Genomic DNA, 22,866 nt, shown 5'->3' with positions numbered 1-22,866 from the left:
TCAATGCATGTTTATACATGCAAATGTCATTGACATGTCATGCACGTTTCTTTGGCCCACTGGCCCACACTGGCACACTTGCCCAATTAGTTATTATTACGACTCGAGTCATCAATTTTTCACGGCCCGGTGCGTCTAGCCTGCTTCAAAGTGCATGAGGCGCAGCAACCGATCTGGCCCAGTGTCTCTAGCCTGCTTCAAAGTGCATGAGGCGCAACACTGATCTCCTTGCGAACCAGAGCCTGCTTCAAAGTGCATGAGGATGTTCGCCTTCCGGACGTACCGGGCATCGTCCTGCTTCAAAGTGCATGAGGACGGTATCGACCCGAAGGTCCTTAGGTGATCACACAACTTATTATTATCTGAACCCAGCGTATAATGCTTCAGGGTATTTTAGGTGATCACATGCTCATGGCAGACACGCATTCTCGCACAATTTCACCACATGCCACACTCTTGGCATACACAATGTGTATCCATATTATGCAATGCAATGCACCACGAGCGCCAATGAAATCCAATCACTCAATATCACAGCACGTGCTCAATTGGCCCAATTAATACCGTGTGGCCCAACGTGCGATTCACAATTCAAACACATATTTCAAACCAATCATTGGCCAATCGCACTCCACAAAATCAGCCACACAATGTCACGAGAGATGAATACAAGCCAAGGCACTCAAGGTCGATCTCCCACACTAATATACCAAACATACTCATGCTCGATTTAGACGCATTCAACTCATCCTCAATACAATCCATTTATTTCCGTTCTCACCCAACCCATTCAACATTGATTCCGCACATTTATTACAATTCAATGTAATGCGCCTAAGGCCCGCCTTGGCAAATTAGACTTAGTCCTCATTCTCATTGGTACGGGGTCAATAGATAGGATTTATATAAGTCCTAAATAACCCCTAAAAATGCCTAATTCCTTGCCATCAACCAATGACTCAACTAAGTACTCAACTTGGACAAATTGCACAAATTCGGTACTCAATGAACAGTACCAGGGGAGGACACATTTTGTCCACTAAACCACAATTAAACACCCTCATTAGGCTCTAATCTCAAACTCCAATCACCCAACAACCAAATACACTTAATTAGGCCTCAATTAAGTCCAAATAACACTTGAATTGCCTAATTTCAAGTCTTGAATCATTGAACTCAATTAGTGCCACACTTAGACAAATTTGTGCAATTTCGGTACTAATGAACAGTACCAAGGCAGATTAAGCCTTAGTCACTAGTTCACACTTAAACAATCACATTAAGGCCTAATCACATACCCTAATCACCCAACTACCAAATACACTTACTTAAGCTTCAAATAAGCTTAATTAGCCCCTAAAATGTCCAATTCTAAGTCATTAACCATTGAACTCAATTAGTACAAAACTTAGACAAAAATACACAATTTCGGTACTCAGTGAACAGTACCAGAACAGGGGCTGTTTTGGGCCTTAATCCACCATTAAAACATCTCATTAGATCCTAATGACCCATACAAAACATCACACGCACAATTAAACCTAATTAACCCTCAATTAGGCCTAATTAACCCCTAAAAATGCACAATTAAACTAATTAAGGGTTTAGGGGTTTATACTCGCCTATTAACGATTCGGGACGACGGGAATGGGCGGTCGATCACCGACGCGCGGTAAGGATCGACGGCGGCATTCGGGGTGCAAGCCGGCGGTTCGCGGCGACACCGGCGGAGGCGATTTGCTGCTGGTTTTGTTTTGTTTGGGCTGGAAATGGGACTGTGGATGGCCGAACAGGTGAGAGGAAAGTCCAAGGGTGCTGTGGCGTGCGGTGGTAGGTGGCCGGCGGCTCAGTGGTGCGTTCAGGCGTGAAGCAGTGCCGAGGAAAATGCATAACGTGAACTGCAGAACCAGAAACGGAAGAGAAGAAGAAGATTTTATGGGGAAATGACCGAATGAATCTCACGAGAGAGAGAAATGGTCTGGTCCAAGTGAGTCAACAATGGGTGAGTGGATTCCAAGTGTTAAGATCTAGGGCTATTGGACAATTTTGCCCTTAATCCAATGGCTATAATTCCTTCTTATCCAATTATTTAGGGGTAAAATGGTCATTGGTCCTTAACCCAAGCTGACCAGACCTGATTTAGCCCTAACTCACCTTTGTTAGTCCCCTAATTAAATCCAAAATTCGGAATTACCAAAAATGGGTCCAAGGGCATTTTGGTAATTTTTCAGTCCCAGGTCAAAATTTCAATTTTCGCACATACGCATTCCATATGTGCGTGGCCAATATAATATGGCGTCGGAATCGCAAAATTCACTTTTTAAGCCCCCGAAAATCGACTGCAAAGTTTCGGGAATAAAATAATATTATTTTTCCAATTTTTGTCGAAATTCAAATTTTTGTCCAAAACGACTCCTGGTATGCATGGCCACCCAAAAATGGCGTTGGCCTCGAAAAATAACCTCAAATGGCCTCCGAATCCAACCTCGGTGCTCACAGGGGCAAAACCGTCATTTTTCCGGTCCCGGGGCGAAATTCCAATTTTTACTCGGACTAACTCCAAATGTATGTGGCCAGCGTGATATGACGTCAGATTCCCAAAAATAGTCTCTTAAGCCTTCGAAAATCGACATCGAAATCCGGGCTGTTACAATTCTTTCCCCCTTACAAAAATTTCGTCCTCGAAATTTGCAATCTATCCTTATCTACTCAAATAACTGGGGGTGTTGACGTCTCATAGCTTCTTCGCTTTCCTAAGTGACACCTTCTGTTCCGTGGTGTTCTCAGACAACTTTGACCACTGGGACTGTCTTATTATGTGATCCATGATCCTTTCTGTCCTCAAGCTACACTTGCCTCTTCAAGTATAATGCTTCGTTGTCCACGTCTGTCTTCTCTTAACTTGGGTCCTCTTTGGGTCATATTTTCTCCACCTCGACCCGTGGACTATGTCATACACTTAGGACAGATTAGGCGGCGAGACAATTCGCTAGATCATATTTCCACTCCTTTCCCTAATATCGAATAGTCTGACATATATCGGCTTAACTTGCTTTCTTGCCATATCAGGGAAATCTTTTCATAGGGGACACTCGGGCTGACACTTGGTTCCCAATCTCAAGCTCTAAAAGTCGTCGTCTCCGATCGTGAAATTTTTTTGACGACTCTACTTATCCGTCCGCTTCAAAGTCCCTTTCGGCCTACCAAAAGGTACGTAAGCCTAAGCGGTCTATCAACTGTTATTCCGATGGAATTAGGTCTCCCCTGGCTTCACATTGATCCCGTTACAACATCCTTGGGATCATGTCACATTTCCATTCAGAAATTTTCAACGGTCATAATAGCCCTCTAGGCTTACCGTGCTATGTCCTCACTTATAGGCACGTCAAACACCTAGCCTTACACTTGACCACATTTACCCTCATTCTATTCCACCAGCAATATTGCCATAAGTCCTAACACATCTTAGTGCTACTCGGGTGGACACTATACTTACTGCAGAAATTTCCATTCAAATTTTTTTCTCCTCGAGTTTCACCTCATCGGGTACACACAATTATTCCTAGAACCTCAAAATTTTTATCCCCGAATATATGGAAATCCGACTTTCTCTTATCGGCATCCACCTCAATGACTCTTCGTATCTCGTGATCCACATAATGCCATTCCTTGTTCTGGGCCTAGATTTCCAACTAATCCTCAAAGCGGACAACAAATTCAACGTTCGGCTTACCTCAAATTTAACTTCCGAGTCCCTGAGCCTTCCTAACAAGGTTCATTCATTGATCACCTCATACGCCTCAATCGACTCACAACTTAACGCATCTATTACTCGTTTAGCCCGTCCATGGCGACACCGGTCATTGCAATCAATTCTCCATCGTGCATCATCTCGTACGGCCTTAACTGGCACGACGAATAATTTGCTACTCTACCGTGTTGCCTCAACACACATCTAAATCTTCTTAGTGAAGTGTCACTATAGACCTCGAATCCTCCCTGTCCGGGTTGAATATTCAATACCGGGGCAATCATCAGCCTACACTTCAACTCTTGGGAACTCCATTCACAGTGATCATTCCATTCAAACAAATTTCCTTCTCAATCAGTCGTGCCCATAGCACGGCTATCGACGAGAATCTTCCACAAAACGTCGATAATCGTCAACCAAATCTAAAACACTGTCAACCTCTATTATTGGCATCAATCTTGGCCACTTAGTCATCTCCTCAACCTTAGTCGGGTTCACTGTAATTCCATTTCCCCTAGATTACATGTCTAGGGAACGTTATTCTATTGAGCCAAAATTCGCACTTGCCATACTTGGCATGGAGTGTGTGTTCTCTCAAGATTTGCAACACCTTAGTCAGACTTGCTTCTTGTTCCCAGGCTCCTCGAGTCTCCCAATACATTGTCAACGAAAATCGTTACGAACTAACCCCATAATTCTTGAAACATTCGGTTCATTAGGCCCACAGAAGCAGCGAGGCATCCCTTAGACCAATGGGCATTACTATGAATACGTAGTGTCCATACCTCGTCTGTTAAGCAGTCGTAATTATATCCCCTTGTCATATCCTTAACGGAAAATTTCCAATCCGTAACACGATCTTAGGAACATTCTCGTTCTGAATTCTTTGCCGGTGACATCCGTTCATAATTCAACCTCAGAGGGCACTAAAGTTTCTTACAATTGATCGAACAGGCTATTGATCCTCGGTAATGGGTACTCATTCCTTTTTGTTACCTGATTCTGTTGCCGGTAATTTACGTACCATCTCAAAGTTCTGTCCTTTTTCCTTGTACCAAATACAGGAACTCCCCATAGAGATACACTAGGGCAAATAAAATTTTTGTCCCCGAGTTCTTACATCTGAACTTTCAATTCCTTTGATTTCCGGCAAGGACACTCAATACAATGCTCTCGAAATCAGTTCAACTCCCCGCCAAATCTATCACGATTCCACTTCTCGTTCTAGTGACAACCCGGCAGTTTCTAAGGAAGGACCTTAGAAGGTTACGCACCTCATTTATTCTTCCAGCTTTAATTCCGTCATAGTCGGGTCAACCACATTCACTAAACGTCCTTCACAACCTTCGTCTGACATCTAATCACCTCGAGCAAGGGCATCCAAGGAATCGAGATTCCTCCTCGACTTTCCTGAAATTCAAACCTAGGACATCCATTCGGACTAAACTGGATTACCCTATTGTCATAATTCATTATGGCTTTCTGCCTTATGAATCATTCCGTATCAATCTCCACGACAAAATCGTACATGGCCAATACTGCCAAGTCAACACTCCTTTCTCTACTATCAATTACTGTCTCATAGTTAGGACACCTCAACAACACCATCACCTTATCATTCGAGGAATTGTCACATCAAACGTGACTCAAGTACAACAGACTCAATCCTGTCCAGTTTAACTAGTTGTTCCGACTCCCACCTTCGATGCAAGCCTCAGGACAGCTCATTCAATGGTTTGGCTTTCTGATATCCTCACTAACCGATGGGATGAACAATCTGTTTCCCCGCCATTTACTTCTTCCTGAAGCGACGATTATCCTTATTCTGAGCATACTACGATCCAGAAGTAGTTGCCCCTTCTCACTACTCTCGCTCTATCATGTGAGCTCATTCAAGCATTTTTACATCATCCCCGATGTTCAATGAAAGCATTAGGTTCCAGGGATCCGACTTCAGTCCGTCTTGGAATTTCCGAACCTTGTCCTGTGGATTCTCAACCAGCCAAGCGGACTCCTTTCCATATCGTTCCACAGTCATTTGCCCTCAGTGAAGTCATATAAACTCCGTCAGTTCCCTTTTTGGGCAGTCTCCGGGAAATATTCTCCCATAGGAACTCTTAACAATCATGGCCCAAATCTAAGTTGTACTCATTGAGGATATCTTATCCCTGGTGGAAGGCCATCTACAGCTAGCATGATTCTAAAACGGATACACCGCCAACTTTACTTTCTTCATCTCGGTGCACCCCAATGTTTCAAAGGCTTTCTCAACTTTCGCTATCAATCCCGGTGCAACCTTGGGGTCACCCTTACTATTGAACTTAAGAAAGTTTCATTCAAGAGATTATTCCACCAGTTGATGCACTCGCTTATTAGCCACTATGTGAGCTTAACCCTACTGGCATTATTTCCAATCACAGCAGTAATCGATGCAGCCTTAACAGCCTAGGCAATAATGGCGCTCCCTTCTTGAGCTTGCCTGCCCACACATTCCCCCTTTCTAATAGGATCTGAGTCACAACCTCGAATCTTAGGTCTCAGCCTTATGGTCTACAGCACTCGACTGCTACCGAGTTTCCTTACTCGTCACACTGCCATTCTTGATGCCCCACTATACAGCTATTTGCTATAACCCTCTAAGGGATTAGAGACTTAAACCAATCTATCCCAGTCTAAGTCCTGGGCAAGTATCAAACAACAATTAACGATTAGCATGCGGCCTAACATTTATCCAACACATCACCCAAGGGATTCGCATACTCACCTCGGGTCCTGCCGCACCTGCACTGCAAGGGTCACACCGAACAATCCAAATACAATCAATGCACAATGGTCAGGAGATGCATGTAGCACACGAGGTCACCCTATTGGCTACCCATGGCCTCATCGCTCCTTATCACTCCAAACCTCGATCAAATTGGACCGAGCTGACCTTGCTCTGATACCAATTCAAGAGGGGTTGTCACGCCCCGTACTCTACCGGAACGCAACATCCCGTCGACGGTCGATTATGGTGCAACGCTCCCAGGAAGCATTGCCGACCCAACGCCCAATCAGAGATCAAATACATACGGAAGCCACGTATATAAATAAATATATACACCCATACAATAAATCGCATGAGACTAAGGATAGCCAAGCAATAAACAACGATCAACGCAGAAAATATGTACATACTTATATCACTATTTTAAAACTCTTTTACAGTGCTCCCAACAACTCAAATAAAACACCAACTCCTAGGAATAATCAAACAGCCACTTCTCCGATCTGCTCCGTCTCCACAGGGGTGCACGCTCAACGACCGTGGATGAAATGCAGCATCCCAAAAAGTGGTGGTGTCCTCGGCATCCTATGGCTGGGGGTCTGAAAATGTTTCGGTTTACACAATCGTGAGACGAATCTCAGCGAGTATGACCCCCTAAACCTAGGTTAGGCTAACATGCAATCTCCTGACCGGAAACAAACATTTAAAATCATAACACAACCATAATCATACAATTCTCTGACCCTGCAGGTTAGACAGTTCAATATGTAATAATCACGGGACATACGTGGCACACATTATCACACGTACGCCAATTACATGCTCATACACCGAGTCTCACACACTCGCATGCTATTCAATGCATGTTTATGCATGTAAATGTCATTGACATGTCATGCACGTTTCTTTGGCCCACTGGCCCACACTGGCACACTTGCCCAATTAGTTATTATTACGACTCGAGTCATCAATTTTTCACGGCCCGGTGCGTCTAGCCTGCTTCAAAGTGCATGAGGCGCAGCAACCGATCTGGCCCAGTGTCTCTAGCCTGCTTCAAAGTGCATGAGGCGCAACACTGATCTCCTTACGAACCAGAGCCTGCTTCAAAGTGCATGAGGATGTTCGCCTTCCGGACGTACCGGGCATCGTCCTGCTTCAAAGTGCATGAGGACGGTATCGACCCGAAGGTCCTTAGGTGATCACACAACTTATTATTATCTGAACCCAGCGTATAACGCTTCAGGGTATTTTAGGTGATCACATGCTCATGGCAGACACGCATTCTCGCACAATTTCACCACATGCCACACTCTTGGCATACACAATGCGTGTCCATGTTATGCAATGCAATGCACCACGAGCGCCAATGAAATCCAATCACTCAATATCACAGCACGTGCTCAATTGGCCCAATTAATACCGTGTGGCCCAACGTGCGATTCACAATTCAAACACATATTTCAAACCAATCATTGGCCAATCGCACTCCACAAAATCAGCCACACAATGTCACGAGAGATGAATACAAGCCAAGGCACTCAAGGTCGATCTCCCACACTAATATACCAAACATACTCATGCTCGATTTAGACGCATTCAACTCATCCTCAATACAATCAATTGATTTCCGTTCTCACCCAACCCATTCAACATTGATTCCGCACATTTATTACAATTCAATGTAATGCGCCTAAGGCCCGCCTTGGCAAATTAGACTTAGTCCTCATTCTCATTGGTACGGGGTCAATAGATAGGATTTATATAAGTCCTAAATAACTCCTAAAAATGCCTAATTCCTTGCCATCAACCAATGACTCAACTAAGTACTCAACTTGGACAAATTGCACAAATTCGGTACTCAATGAACAGTACCAGGGGAGGACACATTTTGTCCACTAAACCACAATTAAACACCCTCATTAGGCTCTAATCTCAAACTCCAATCACCCAACAACCAAATACACTTAATTAGGCCTCAATTAAGTCCAAATAACACTTGAATTGCCTAATTTCAAGTCGTGAATCATTGAACTCAATTAGTGCCACACTTAGACAAATTTGTGCAATTTCGGTACTAATGAACAGTACCAGGGCAGATTAAGCCCTAGTCACTAGTTCACACTTAAACAATCACATTAAGGCCTAATCACATACCCTAATCACCCAACTACCAAATACACTTACTTAAGCTTCAAATAAGCTTAATTAGCCCCTAAAATGTCTAATTCTAAGTCATTAACCATTGAACTCAATTAGTACAAAACTTAGACAAAAATACACAATTTCGGTACTCAGTGAACAGTACCAGAACAGGGGCTGTTTTGGGCCTTAATCCACCATTAAAACATCTCATTAGATCCTAATGACCCATACAAAACATCACACGCACAATTAAACCTAATTAACCCTCAATTAGGCCTAATTAACCCCTAAAAATGCACAATTAAACTAATTAAGGGTTTAGGGGTTTATACTCGCCTATTAACGACTCGGGACGACGGGAACGGGCGGTCGATCACCGACGCGCGGTAAGGATCGACGGCGGCGTTCCGGGTGCAAGCCGGCGGTTCGCGGCGACACCGGCGGAGGCGATTTGCTGCTGGTTTTGTTTTGTTTGGGCTGGAAATGGGACTGTGGATGGCCGAACAGGTGAGAGGAAGGTCCAAGGGTGCTGTGGCGTGCGGTGGTAGGTGGCCAGCAGCTCCGGCTGGTACTGTTCCGGCGTGAACAGTACCAGAAAATGCAGAACGTGAACTGCAGAACCAGAAACGGAAGAGAAGAAGAAGATTTTCTGGGGAAATGACCGAATGAATCTCACGAGAGAGAGAAATGGTCTGGTCCAAGTGAGTCAACAATGGGTGAGTGGATTCCAAGTGTCAAGATCTAGGGCTATTGGACAATTTTGCCCTTGATCCAATGGCTATAATTCCTTCTTATCCAATTATTTAGGGGTAAAATGGTCATTGGTCCTTAACCCAAGCTGACCAGACCTGATTTAGCCCTAACTCACCTTGGTTAGTCCCCTAATTAAATCCAAAATTCGGAATTACCAAAAATGGGTCCAAGGGCATTTTGGTAATTTTTCAGTCCCAGGTTAAAATTCCAATTTTCGTACATACGCATTCCATATGTGCGTGGCCAATATAATATGGCGTCGGAATCGCAAAATTCACTTTTTAAGCCCCCGAAAATCGACTGCAAAGTTTCGGGAATAAAATAATATTATTTTTTCAATTTTTGTCGAAATTCAAATTTTTGTCCAAAACGACTCCTGGTATGCATGGCCACCCAAAAATGGCGTTGGCCTCGAAAAATAACCTCAAATGGCCTCCGAATCCAGCCTCGGTGCTCACAGGGGCAAAACCGTCATTTTTCCGGTCCTGGGGCGAAATTTCAATTTTTACTCGGACTAACTCCAAATGTATGTGGCCAGCGTGATATGACGTCAGATTCCCAAAAATAGTCTCTTAAGCCTTCGAAAATCGACATCGAAATCCGGGCTGTTACAAAAGGTAAGGGGTTAACCTATCTCCTTTATCTAGGAGGGCAACCTCAAAAGGTGTTCCCCCTCAAAATAGCCGTTCCCATGGAATGCAACGCGTACTCATACCTGAGCACCTGAAAAATAGTTAACAACAACGAGTAAGATAAATCTCAATAAGTTAACGACCTAAACCTCGGTTAGGAAATCAACTCGCCTCGGGCGCTCCTAAACATGCAGCAACCTATCGATGGCAGATCAATAGCAAAGCAACCCCTGCTTTGCCTTAACTATAAACACAAGCAGGTTACCCAGTCCAGTACAAATAAACGTGCCATTAAATAATCGCAGGCATTCTTACCTTACCTTGGCACATACACACGCCCTGCACATAATAAACCAATATGTGCAATCATAATGCAACAAACTGATAAATACAATCAGAATGCGCTCAGCAATTTTCATGTACAAGGTATCCACATGAGTCTTGATTATGGCGTGAAACCGTTTTGGCCCGTCCCATACCATGCCTCACAATTTCATCCCAAAATCAGGCGTAATGCAACAGACTTTTTCACGTGAGTTTCGATTATTACAACCTCACAGGGCCACGGCACAAGCCGCATTACTCGCATCATGTTGGCCTTCTACTAACCATCATAACTTTGTAATCGCTCCAATGAGCATATAACAAGATCACATGATTGCATAAACCAGAGGTATATCATAGTGCATAAGCAGGCACAACATCAATTTAATAATTCAGACACATAATTATCACTTTCAGGCATAATGCATTTATCCATGCACGTTGCACTCATATTAGTCCAGATTATTAAACGACCACTCAGGGTGTGACGTCCCAGACACGCCACTTACTAAAAGTGTTCGCAAATCTTTTCACTTATAGCGCAAGCGGAAGACAAAGCACCACCAAAATACCACATTTTCATTTCCCAAACCTTGATATTTGTATACATAAGTAATTTGGATGACATCCTCTTCAAACACGATGGCAGAAATACACCTGGGAGGCCAAAATGGGATCCTACTCCCCTAAAGTAGTTGCATCCACAACTCCACCCCACTATTTGCCGACACCACCTTCAACACTACTATGACTATCAGGATAAGGGGTCGGTGGTATGTTCAAAGATCTGTGAAATGTGTAAACGATATACAGTGAGCAAAAGCTCAGCAAGGTAAGCTCTATCACGCCATACTAAACAAATAATATCGTGCACCTCAACAGGGTCAAGTAGATAGTCAACTAACCAATCCAGAATCAGCCACAACATACAAAGATTCCCATTTTCATTCAGCCACTAATCACCAGGCAAAGAGATTTTCAATCAATGAACAGCCATTCACATGAGTTCTCATCGCATACTTGAGACAATGATCAACTTTAATCAAGGACCTCTGGGGAACCGTGTTACACCCTTAGGCCTCCGTGAGAACCCAGTTAATTACGAGGAAAATGATGCAAATGCAATGAATGGGTGCAATGCATGTTGCATCCCAGTTATTATTTCAATTCTCTCATCAAATATCCATCCCCGTACCACGGTTACATCGGCGTGCAGACCGACCCGTGCGGGTAACTTCCAGCGCGTAGACCGGACTTCCATGGTATACCAACCACAGGCATCTCACTCCGAGGCATCGTCAGCGCGCAGACCGACAGCATTCAAGCCCTCCGTACTTGGGCATCCCGATACTCCCATGGGGCATCATTGGCGCGCAAACCGATGGTCCTCACCATTCAGTTTCACATGATGCACATGAAGCAATGCACATAAGGCATCGTCAGGGATCCCCCGTCTGACGATCCTCACCATCCATTATCACACGATGATGATATGATGAGTGCAAATGAGTCTAACAGAAGCATATTAATAACAGTCCCCATATGGGGTATATCAACCCAGCCAAGACACAAACGACCCTTTCAATTTATTCGACACATCTCCCCAACTCAATTCCCATATTCTGCTCTTTCAAAGATTACCCAATTTACAAAAAAAACATTTGACATCAAATCAAGGCCAAATAAGCATCATTGAAAAGCTAGGTAAGTGTGGTTACTGTCTCCGGTAGACCAGAAATCAAAGCCAATGATTTCAAGTAAAAACTGGCAGATCATTGAAATCTAGTAAAACTGGACAAATTTGCATGATTTGGGAAATCAATTTTAAAGGCATAGCAAATGGATTCTAAAAATTATAAAATTCGAATATGTTATAAACAAGACCTTAACAAATACTTTCCATGAGGAACACAATCCCAAAATCCTTATGTCAAGGCCACTTTTAATGGCTCAAAGACAAACCCAAACTGGTCCGTCAAAACAGAGAAACCGAACCACGAGAAAATACTCGTTTCACAAACCAAATCTTTTCAAAACACTTTGAAATTTTTATATGTTGTAGATATGGATTTATTTAACAAATCTTGTGAAGGAAGTGTAACCGAAATCGAACTGGAAATTTTAATAAAAATTTGAGAAGGCACAAAGGTCACGGGTTCTGCAGTATAAAACAGTTCTGATTCGGTAAGATTTTGGACCTTCGTGTGACCCATTGGGACTCAGAAAAATATGAAATTTAAGTATGTTATACATCAAGATCTTCTGAACAACTTTGATGCAGAACACTTCGCAAGATTCGGACCACAAAAGGCGCTATAAAAATAGAAAACCAGGAACGTACAGTTAAACCCATTCTGGAACCGAGATAAAACTCCAAGAAACGTTTTCAATCTCGAGATTTACCACTTCTCAGCCACGAAAATACCACACCAGGAGTTCAAATCAACATGCAACACCTTTTCCAACGTAGTCTAGCAATCAAGACTCGCCAAAGCTCATTCTAGAGGTTCAAACACACAAGAACAGCAACTATTCAACATATCGATCTCTACTACCGCCATCCAGCCAACTCAGCAACCTACCCGAGACCCAAATCGACGTGCAAACATTGTCGTGGTTAGTATGAAGTGAGAGGACACACTTGCCTTGCCGGCAAGTGCGGCGGTCACGGCACGCGGTCTAGGCGGAGAGGAAAAGCACGGCGGCGGCGGTTTCCCGAGCTCGCGCGGCTACTGCTGGTGGCGCGGGTGGAACGGGATGGCGAGATGATCAGCTGCTGGTTGGACGGTGCTGGGTAGTGGATGGTCAGCCGTCGACTTGAGTGGCTGCGTTCCGGCGGAGAAACGAGTGAGAGAGAGCTTGGTGAGGAAGGAAAGAGAAGAAGAGGAAAATGAAGAAGAGAGAGACCCTTGGATTTAAAGGCAATTTCGGACAGAATATTCCCTTGAATATTCTTATTCCCCCTCTCTTTTTTTTTTCGATTTTTTTTTTTTCAGGATGTCACAAATTTCCCCACCTTAGGAAATTTCATCCTCGAAATTTGAGGCATTAACTGACGATTCAAAAAGATAATTATAGTGACGCTTCATAGTTTCTTCACTCTCCCATGTCGCCTCTTCGGTGTCATGATGGTGCCATAACACTTTCACAGATCGAACGACTTTATTTCTCAAAACTTGCTCCTTTTGATCTATTATATGCACTGGCCTTTCCACGTACTTAACTTTCTCGTCCACTTCAATCGTCTCATAGTCTAGAATATGAGTTGGGTTTGGTTGATACTTCCGTAGCATCGACACGTAAAACACGTCATGGACATTAGACAATTTTGGCGGTAAAGCCAACCGATAAGCCAATTCTCCTATTTTCTTCAAAATTTCAAAAGGTCCAATGAATCTAGGGCTCAATTTTCCTTTCTTTCTGAATCTTGATATACCTTTCATCGGCGATACTTTTTAAAAAAAAAAAAACGTGATCTCCCACTTTAAACTCTAACGGTCTTCTGCGCTGATCTGCATAGCTTTTCTATCGAATTTGAGCAGTCCTTAAGTCGATCTCTAATTACTTTTATTGCGTTCGACGTATCTTGTACCAACTCTAGTCCTCTTAAACTTCATTCTCCTTCTTCATTCCAACATATAGGAGTGCTACATGCTTTTCCATATAATGCTTCAAATGGAGCCATACAATTTCTTTGCTGAAAACTATTGTTATAAGCAAACCCTACCAGGTATAACTTTTCATCCCAATTGCCTTTAAAATCAAAGATACATGCCCTTAGCATGTCCTCCAACACCTGAATAATTCTCTCTGTTTGTCCATCCATCTGTGGATGAAAAGCAATACTAGACTGATGTTGAGTTCCTAATGTAGCTTGTAAATTCTTCCAATAGTTCAAAGTGAACCTTAGATCTTGATCCGGTGTTATAGTTATCGGTATTCCATGCAGGCTAAATATTTGCTTATCATACAAGTCTGCATACTTTTCGAATGAGTAATCTGTTCGTATAGCCATAAAATGTGCAAAATTAGTTAATCGATCCACTATTACCCAAATAGGATCATGACTACTCGATGTCCTTGGCAATCTTTGCACAAAATCTATAGTAACATGTTCTCATTTCTATCCAAAAATTTCTAAAGGCTTTAGCATACCTGCTAGCTTACAACGTTCGGTTTTCACTCGTTAACACATCAAGCATCTTAAGACGTATTTGGCAATATCGGCCTTCATTCTATTCCACCAATAATGTTGTCGAAGGTTACGACACATCTTCGTATTCCCTAGAGGGATACCATAGTTACTTCCATGCATTTTTTACCAACTCTAGTCCCTTGGACCTTCATTATCAAGTACGCAAAACGTCCACGAGATTTTACAATTCCATTCTCCGATACTTGGAAATCCGATTTCTTATCTTCTACTATTTCTTTGCAAACCTTCATGATTTTAGGATCTAACTGCTGTAGTGTTATAATCCTTTGTGTAATCTTCGGTTCAATCCTAAGTGTAACCATCGCACTTAACTCTGAATTTGGAATTTCCCTAAGTAAATTCCATTCCTGAATCATCATATTCGCCATCATCATTGTAGACTTCCGACTGAGAGCATCTATCACCTTATTCGCCGTCGCTCCAACCTATATTATACCAAACCCCAATGTATTGCATCTTTCACACCCAGCGTGATCTGAACTTTCAGGAACCATCGATGATTCTATCAAGATCCCTATCATCTTAATTAAGACATAACCTAAGAATATCTCCCCCTCCAATTGGAGATTTATGAAATCAGAATATTAAATCAATGGCTAAAATACTTCCAATCATAATACTTAGAAAAAGATCCACTTCTTCGAATTTCAAACTCATTATCTCCCAAGCAATTGACTATATTTGCCTCTACGGAGTTTGGTACCACCAAAACAAGAACTTGCCTTTAATTGCTATTTGAAAAAAAAATCATCTCTCAGACTTGAATAACTATTATCTTCCAATCACCCAAAATAAGAGGTTGTCCTCAATTCCACAAATCTTAAATATTATCGGTTAAATGATCAACGCCTAATTGAATAACTTCAATCCCTCAAATCGCCAAAGATAAAAACTTACCCAAATTCCATTCAATATTCATCAAGTTCTAAACCTCGAGAATCATCATTCAAACTTATCACCTCTAAGATCACAACTTAAGCATCCGTGCATTTTCTCTTGAAGAGGGTACAATCCATATCCTCTAGTTCCACAAAACTGTTTAAAGTCAAGTTGCATCCTACAATCATGAGGATCAAGCCTATCACTTCTACCTATAAACCACAAGTGAATTTACACCACACGTGACAACTCAAGCTTATAACTTCCAAGATTAGTTCTTATCATACTAAGTATCTTCATGTGACACATCAAGACTTTTAATATAGATTCTCCTTTTCCAATAGGAGATCGTAGCTTAACTCAATCGATCATAACTTAGTTTTCAAAATCATAACTTACTCTCTATAGATCATATATTGACCAATTCATCTACTTCCACCAATAATCCAAACTCCTCCATCTCATTCTAAGACTTTCTTTGCGAATAATATCTAAACATCCAAAAGATCATTACTCACCATAAGAGCCTAAAATTTAAACTTAATACCTCTAAAATCCATCATTGCCCCGATGCAAAATAACCAATACTAGCATTCTCGTATCTCCAAAATTTACAAACTCAATCTACACTCCGACAATCACCCTGGTAATTCCTCATAAAATACATCAGAAAACTCTTGCACTACGGGAATTTCCTCAAACTTCACTTTGTTCCCATTCTAATCACTTATCACCGCTAGATGTCTTTGACAACCATCACTCAAAAGTTAATGTGCTTCGAGTACGGAAAAGCATCACAGATAGATTTACTCCATTCCCAGAGAATTCAGAACTAGGTTGATCCGGCGAGTTAAACTGAATTCCCTTCCCATAGTGATCCACATTGGCTCGTTGCTTACGAAGCCAATCATACTTATAATAGCATCAAACTCATACATAACTAACACCACCAAGTCTACCATCTGACTTCGTCCTTCTATCTTGGTCTTACAATCCAAACAATTCAAGGTAGACAGTCCTTTAAAGGTGTAGAGACATTCAAGGGTACTTCAAGCAACTTAGGTTTCAATCCACATAGTTTCACAAGGAGAACATACCCAATATAACGGTTTTAGAAGCCTCGGCTTCTTCCTGAGTAACCGCATAAACCCTTCCTTGAATTTAGTGGTCATTGTTGATCTCCTTGTTGTGGTGTTCCGAATTGACTTAAGTCATTGCTCTAGTTTCTTCTCTCATCAATTCCTGCTATACGAGTTGAGCTCGCTCATAGAGTTCATCTTAATCCTTTATGTTGAAGGGCACCAACTGCTTCCTAATACTGACCCTTAAACCATTCAAGAATCTCTTGGTCTTATAGTGCCTCTACGCATTGGTCACTGGTTGTCATGAATGACCAATGTTACCAATCGACTAATAAGTAATAAATGTTACTGGTATCGGGTAAGTAACAACAAGTTACTTGTACCACACAAACACAACAATAACAAACACAAGCATTTAGTGTTTTAGACACGTTTACGCACATCCTATCCACTTTCGCCACTAGCGCAACTTATCACTCCAAGGTCAACCTATGTCCTGATTTCATAATCGCTCTCCCCTTGTTCAGTGCACAATTCGATTCATTCATGTCCCCTTTGCCATCCTAGAAGCCTACCAGGAGTCGCTCCTTGTCCAGACTCTTTGGCCCCGGTGACCACTCCCCGCCCTTGTCGGACTGGGTCGTTACAGGCCCACCAGTTTCCGTCTGGTTCATTCCTGAACTACACACCTACTAGAGGTGTCACGCTCTGATACCAAACAAAGCGCGTTGTGACGTCCTAGACACGCCACTTACTAAAAGCGTTCTTAAATCTTTTCACTTATAGCGCAAGCGGAAGACAAAGCACCATCAAAATACCACATTTTCATTTCCCAAACCTTGATATTTGTATACATAAGTAATTTGGATGACATCCTCTTCAAACACGATGGCATAAATACACCTGGGAGGCCAAAATGGGATCCTACTCCCCTAAAGCAGTTGCATCCATAACTCCACCCCACTATTTGCTGACACCACCTTCATCACTACTGTCACTATCAGGATAAGGGGCCGGTGGTATGTTCAAAGATCTGTGAAATGTGTCAACGATAAACAGTGAGCGAAAGCTCAGCAAGGTAAGGTCTATCACACCATACTAAACAGATAATATCGTGCACCTCAATAGGGTCAAGTAGATAGTCAACTAACCAATCCAGAATCAGCCACAACATACAAAGATTCCCTTTTTCATTCGGCCACTAACCACTAGGCAAAAGAGATTTTCAATCAATGAACAACCATTCACACGAGTTCTCATCGCATACTTGAGACAATGATCAACTTTAATCGAAGACCTCTGGGGAATTGTGTTACAACCCCAGGCCTCCATGAGAACCTAGTTAATTATGAGGGAAATGATGCAAATGCAATGAATGGGTGCAATGCATGTTGCATGCCAGTTTTTTTTTTTTTTTCAGTTCTCTCATCAAATATCCATCCCCGTACCACGGTTACATCGGCGCGCAAACCGACCCGTGCGGGTAACTTCCAGCGCGCAGACCGGACTTCCATGGTATACCAACCACAGGCATCTCACTCCGAGGCATCATCAGCGTGTAGACCGATGGCATCCAAGTCTTCCGTACTTGGGCATCCCGATACTCCCGCGGGGCATCGTCGGCGCTTAGACCGATGGTCCTCACCATTTAGTTTCACATGATGCACATGAAGCAATGCACATAAGGCATCGTCGGGGATCCCCCGTCTGACGATCCTCACCATCCATTATCACACGATGATGATATGATGAGTGCAAATGAGTCTAATAGAAGCATATTAATAACAGTCCCCATATGGGGTATATCAACCTAGCCGAGACACAAACGACCCTTTCAATTTATTCGACACATCTCACCAACTCAATTCCCATATTTTGCTCTTTCAAAGATTACCCAATTTACAAAAAAAACATTTGACATCAAATCAAGGCCAAATAAGCATCATTGAAAAGCTAGGTAAGTGTGGTTACTGTCTCCAGTAGACCAGAAATCAAAGCCAATGATTTCAAGTAAAAACCGGCAGATCATTGTAATCTAGTAAAACTGGACAAATTTGCATGATTTGGGAAATCAATTTTAAAGGCATAGCAAATGGGTTCTAAAAATTATAAAATTCGAATATGTTATAAAAAAGACCTTAACAAATACTTTCCATGAGGAACACAATCCCAAAATCCTTATGTCAAGGCCACTTTTAATGGCTCAAAGACAAACCCAAACTGGTCCGTCGAAACAGAGAAACCGAACCACGAGAAAATACTCGTTTCACAAATCAAATCTTTTCAAAACACTTTGAAATTTTTATATGTTGTAGATATGGATTTATTTAACAAATCTTGTGAAGGAAGTGTAACCGAAATCGAACTGTAAATTTTTATAAAAATTTGAGAAGGCACAAAGGTCACGGGTTCTGCAGTATAAAACAGTTCTGATTCGGTAAGATGTTGGACCTTCGTGTGACCCATTTGGACTCAGAAAAATCTAAATTTTAAGCATGTTATATATCAAGATCTTCTGAACAACTTTGATGCAGAACACTTCGCAAGATTCGGACCACAAAAGGCACTATAAAAATAGAAAACCAGGAACGTACAGTAAAACCCATTCTGAAACCGAGATAAAACTCCAAGAAACGTTTTCAATCTCGAGATTTACCACTTCTCAGCCACGAAAATACCACACCAGGAGTTCAAATCAACATGCAACACCTTTTCCAATGTAGTCTAGCAATCAAGACTCGCCAAAGCTCATTCTAGAGGTTCAAACACACAAGAACAGCAACTATTCAACATATCGATCTCTCCTACCGCCATCCAGCCAACTCAGCAACCTACCCGAGACCCAAATCGATGTGCAAACATTGTCGTGGTTAGTATGAAGTGAGAGGGCACACTTGCCTTGCCGGCGAGTGCGGCTGTCACGACATGCGGTCTAGGCGGAGAGGAAAAGCACAGCGGCGGCGGTTTCCCGAGCTTGCGCGGCTGCTGCTGGTGGCGTGGGTGGAACGGGATGGCAAGATGATCAGCTGCTAGTCGGACGGTGCCGGGTAGTGGATGGTCGACCGTTGACTTGAGCGGCGGCATTCCAACGGAGAGACGAGCGAGAGAGAGAGAGTTTGGTGAGGAAGGAAAAAGAAGAAGAAGAGAGAGACCCTTGGATTTAAAGGCAATTTCGGACAGAATATTCCCTTGAATATTCTGATTCCCCCTCTCTCTCTTTTTTCAGGATGTCACACAGGGCCAAAATCGAACCTTCGCCGGTGTGCTCCGGCATAATCGGGCATCGTCCTGCTCCATTGTGCACGACAATGTCTGGAACCCTCGCCCAGATGGCATTCCATTAGGAGCATCGGTTCTGTCTCAACCACGACACTATATCATCTAGAACCTCTGCCTAGACGGCATCTTAACCCCCAGCTAGACGAGCTTTCATGTGACCATGTAAGCACACTAACCACTCAAGCTAATTATTTATCTTTGAATTTAGACAATACAACAGGGTATATGATGTATTATTCTTTTATGCACAATGTCACACATTGCATCCCCAGACCCCCGCTGGGTGACAGGTTCCTTTATGTGATCACACGAGCACAATAAACACACAACTCATTTATATCTCAACAGTTAGCAAAATGCAAACGTGGTTCATGCTCACACAACAAATTATTGTAACTTCCACACATAAAAATGCTATAATAAATTCACACGTGATCACATATATACAATCAACCCATCAAACTTTGCATGATTTCCTTTTTAAACATCATTGCCCCATTTAACTCATAAAACCGGACATATAAACCCGACACCTCAGGATTTTCCACTTATATGTCCTTAAAAAGCCTTGTAAAAATTAGTAAACGAGGTTTATAAAATGGGCAAGTATTTTTCAAGGCATCACAAGCTTGAAAGCACATAAAGCATGCATAGAATCACCACAATTCACTATCACTTGTCGCCTAATTGTGATAACTCATTAAATAAAAACCGATAACTTATCGCTCCCCTCGCGATAACTTATCATCCATTCCTTGATAGCCTATCACTTATTTGGCGATAGCTTATCACCAAATTCCCGATAGCCTATCACACCTTTGGTGATAGCTTATCAACATTTCTCCCATAGTTTATCACCCCTTTGGTGATAACTTATCACCAAATGCCCGATAGCATATCACCCATTTGGTGATACCTTATCAATCCTTTTCCCGATAACTTATCATCCATTTGACGATAGCTTATCACATTTTCTCGATAACCTAGTAAGTCCACTTATCACCTATCGCAATAGCTTATCACTTCCACCTATCGCAATAGCTTATCACTTCCACCTATCACTTATCGCGATAGCTTATCAACTAATCCCTTATTAATTAGCACTAAGCAAGATTAAAAAAAAACTTAGTCTAATCTAACCCTAAGCAAGTTTAACGTACTAATCAAAGGATTAGAGCATTAACTCACCTGGAAACGATTCCAACGACATGGGTGCGACGACGGCGACGAGGGCTACGTGTGGCTCTATCCAGAACGGCACGGGGTGGCGACACGGAAATGTGTCTTGCTCGACGAGGGGTGAGGCATGGCTCACGGCGATCCCGCGTGAGGCGGACGGCGGCGAACGGCTAGGCACGACTTGGGTGGCTCATGGCGGTGAATGACTCGCAGTGGTGGTGGCGTGAGGGTGGCCGGTGGTGGATGGTGATGGTGGTGGTGGTTCGGTGAGAGGAAGAAGAGAGGGAGAGAAAAACGTGAGAGAGAGAGAAAGAAGAGAAAGAGAGAAAATGAGAGAAATGAGGAGGAGAAAGAAAGTGTCTTGCAACAAAAACCAAGAATGGATGACCAAGATTAACTTTTGCTCACCAAGCCAAGATCAATGGCTAGGATTCAATCTTACAAAAGCTACTAGAAGGGGCAATTTTGTAATTAAGAGAAGATGATAAGGGTATTTTGGTAATTTCAGCCCTTGACACTATTCATGGAACATTCACGTGCACTATTTACACGGGCTTGGGCTTGGGCCTGAACGGGCCCAATTTGAAGAGAACTAGGCTTGAAAATGTTAATGGGCTTGAAATGGGCTTGAAAGGCTTAATGGGCTTAAACTTAGGCTAAGCCCATTCTTCTTGGGCTGAAATCCTTCTTGGGCCCTATCATTGGGCTTAGTTCCTTGTGGGCTTCTCGTCTCGGGCTTTTCTTGCATAAATTCTCAAAACTTCTTAATTTGGGTCCAAAAAGGCAAAATCATAATTTCCCTTCCATTGGGCCCTTGTGGCTAACTATATAGTCCATGAGGCCCATTGGGCTTTTAGAAATTCGTGGGCCCCAATTTCCGGCCTAAATTTCACTGTTCCAAGGTTTCTCGGTTTACTGATAAATAGGTGATTCCCAGAATTTTTCCAATAATTGTCTCTTGATCCTCTAGAGTCCAATACCCTCAACTGGATTAGAATTCATGGTTAAAATCGCTCAAATGCATCTTTCGCGTAATTAGAACAATGGGCGGCTTTTAGGGGCTGCGTACATTTAACTCGTAGTTGATTTCAAATCAATCCACGTTTAAGCATTTTCAATCCACGGATGAACCTTGGTTGTCATGTAATCATGAGGGGTCAATAGCCCGTTTCGAAACATACGATCATTAGGGATTGGTCTAGTGTCATTTGGAATCAATACAGTAATTGTGTGGAATCACCCGCAATCCGATTCTATACTATTGTCGAATCGATCTATAACCATTCCTGGATCGGCTTGAAATGGCTTATGATTGTCCTTCAACGATCCTTATAGTCGAATTATCAATCCATGATTGAGTGATTTGGTCACGCGTAACGAAGTCTTAATTCGCCTTTCTCAAAGCTTAGAATACCCTTGAATAATTCAAGAATCAATTCAGAGCCTAATTTTATTCATTGCGCATTGACGAAATAACCATTTATTACATCCTAAATAGGGTTGAAATTTGAGGATGTCACATTACGATTGCGAGGGAATAGAGATGTAATAATTAGTTAATTGTAATAAATTATTATGCTATCCTTCATACATTTCTTCTCCAAGTAACAAAAGAATAATGCATCCTATCACCTCGATCCTCTGTGCCAAAATCAATTGGGAGGGAGAAGACAAGACAAATGGTGTGAGTTTAGACTTCCGATGCGTTTGTTTTACGGAAGACTGAATATTTAGAAAATATTTTCGGAAAATAATCATTTGTATCGCTTGCAAAAATAAAATAATGCAAAATATCTTCATCACCCATGAAAATAGTTAGGCATAAATTTTTGTCGATAGTAAAAATATTTTCTGTTGATTAA

This window comes from Syzygium oleosum, unplaced genomic scaffold, assembly GCF_021117445.2.
Source record: "Syzygium oleosum isolate NSW1041296 unplaced genomic scaffold, Sole_v2.1 Sole_v2.16, whole genome shotgun sequence".
NCBI lineage: Eukaryota > Viridiplantae > Streptophyta > Magnoliopsida > Myrtales > Myrtaceae > Syzygium > Syzygium oleosum.
Note: the sequence above shows the minus strand (reverse complement) of the source record.